Consider the following 2,669-nt stretch of genomic DNA (forward strand, 5'->3'; position numbering starts at 1 on the left):
CCAATAAAGATGTTTTAAAAAAAAAAAGACAATGTCAAGAGAATGAGAAGACAACCCAGAGACTGGGAGAATGTCTTGCAAAAGACACATCTGATAAAGGATGTTATCCAAAATATACAAAGAACTCTTAAAACCCAACCATAAGGAAATGAACAAACCAATAAAAAATGGGCCAAAGACCTAATGAGACTCACCAAATAAGATATACAGATGGCAAATAAACATATGAAGTCTTTGTCACGTCTACTGCAAGAATGAAGACCATTCTCAGCAATCAGGCTGTCCACATTCTCGAAAATATTGACATTACTCTGAAAGAACACACAGTTATTATGAAGGGCCCCTGAGGAATCCTGAAGAAGGATTTCAGTCACATCAAAGTAGAAATCAGTTTCCTTGGAAAGAAAAGAAGAGGCTCCAGGCTGACAAATGTTGGGGAAATAGAAAGGGACTGGTACCTCTAGCACTATCTGTAGTCACGTACAGTGCATGACCAAGAGTGTCACCCTGGGCTTCCATCACAAGATGAGGCTGTGTATGCTCACTTCCCCATCAATGCCATTATTCAGAAGAATGTGCCTCTTTTTGAAATCCAAAATTTCTTGGGTGAAAAATAGATCCACAAAGGTTGGATGAGGCCAGGAGTTGCTTGCTCCGTATCTCAAGCCCAGAAAGATGCGTTAATTCTTGAAGGAAACAGCAGTGGACTTAAATCAAATTTAGCTGTTTTTTTTCAGCAGGCCACAACAGTTAAAAACAAGGATATCAGAAAATTTCTGGGTAGTATCTACGTCTCTGAAAAAGGAACAGTTCAGCAGCCTGCTGAAAAAGTTTTAAGATGTCCAGCTACCGAAACAAGATGCTGAATGATTCCCAAGACATATTTGTGATACTTTAAAGATACAGTAAAAGCCCTGTATTGAAAAGAAAAGATATTCCACATCACATGTCATCAGGGAAATGCAAATTAAAACCACAGTGAGAGGTCTTCCCTGGTGGTGCAGTGGTTGAGAGTCGCCTGCCGATGCAGGGAACACGGGTTCGTGCCCCGGTCCGGGAGGATCCCACATACCGCGGAGCGGCTGGGCCCGTGAGCCATGGCCGCTGAGCCTGAGTATCCGGAGCCTGTGCTCCGCAACGGGAGAGGCCACAACAGTGAGAGGCTCGCGTACTGCAAAAAACAAAACGAACAAAAAAAAAAACACAGTGAGATTCCACTACACACCCAGTAAAATAGCCAAAATCCACAACGCTGGCAAATGCTGGGAGGATGTTGAGCAACAGGAACTCTCATACATTGTTGGTGGGAATGTAAAATGCACAGCCACTTTGGAACACACTTTGGCAGTTCCTTACAAAACTAAACATACTCTTAACACATGATCCAGCAATTGTGCTCCTTGGTATTTACCCAAAGAAACTGAAAACTTATGTCCACACAAAAACCTTCATATGGATGTTTACGGCAGCTTTTCTCATAATTGCCCAAACTTGGAAACAACCAAGATGTTGTTTCAGTAGGTGAATGGATAAATAAACTGAAGTACATCCAGACAATGGAATATTATTCAACACTGAAAAGAAATGAGCTATCAAGCCATGAAAAGACACAGAGGAAACTTAAACGCGTATCACTAACTAAAAGATGCCAGTCTGAGAAGGATACATACTATATGATTCCAACTATATGACATTCTGGAATAGAAAAACTATGGATATGGTATTTGCCAGGGGTTAGTGAAAAGAGAGGGATTAATAGGTGGATCACAGACGATCTTTAGGGGAGTGAAAACACTGTATGATACATGCCATTATACATTTGTCTGAACCTGTACACCGTACAACACCAATGGAAACTATGGACTTTGAGTGATTATGATGTGTCAGTGCAGATTTACCAATTTCAACAAATGTAGCCCTCTGGTGGGAGATGTTGATGATGCAGGGAGGCTATGCATGTGTGGGGGAAGGAAGATATATGGAAAATCTCTTTACCTCCCTCTCAATTCTGCTATGAACTCAAAACTACTCTAAAAAAATAAAGTCTTTAAAGAAACCCAGGAGCTGGCTGAGGTCTCCCTGATACACTGAGGTGGGCCTCACAGGGCGGGCCCAGCAGCCCAATGCAGCAGCGCCCGCCGGGGCCATATTTTGGGAGTGACCCTGGACTGAGTAGGAGCGGTACCAAGATGGTGTTTGAAACAAGCACCAGATCAAAGAATAGATCTGAGAAAACAGAGGATATACAAGAAGGAAGAAGAAGGAAGCCCATCAGTTGGAATAGAATCACCAAATTGGAAGAACTAACAAGATGACAAATTGGGGGGGAAAGATAAGAGTTAAATTAGAGTCAGAGTGAGGTGCCGGGGCTTCTATGGCTGGTTCCATTTGTACCTCAGAAGCACAGAGCCCCAGTCTGAGTACTCCTGTCACATATGGGTATGGGGTACTTCCTCTCCCTAAAGACAGCTACATGTGTCCCTGAGAAGGGGGAGAATACCAAACACATCGGATGACACCAGAAATACATTTATGGAATTTCAGTTCTCTGGAAACCTCTCAGACAATGTCCATTTCAGTAATATCATAAAATGACTTCTTCAACAGGCACAGTTTATAAGAGTAGAATTAGAAAGACAATTATAGAAAACTCTTGACAGTTGTGCAAA

The 2,669-nt window shown here is 42.2% G+C and overlaps 1 pseudogene; it reads left to right on the forward strand.

The window, feature by feature from the left end:
- The first annotated feature begins 254 nt into the window (after window positions 1-254).
- Window positions 255-866, forward strand: LOC137208950 (large ribosomal subunit protein uL6 pseudogene; annotated as a pseudogene).
- The last annotated feature ends 1,803 nt before the right edge of the window (window positions 867-2,669 follow it).

Source organism: Pseudorca crassidens, chromosome 2, assembly GCF_039906515.1.
Source record: "Pseudorca crassidens isolate mPseCra1 chromosome 2, mPseCra1.hap1, whole genome shotgun sequence".
Classification (NCBI taxonomy): domain Eukaryota; kingdom Metazoa; phylum Chordata; class Mammalia; order Artiodactyla; family Delphinidae; genus Pseudorca; species Pseudorca crassidens.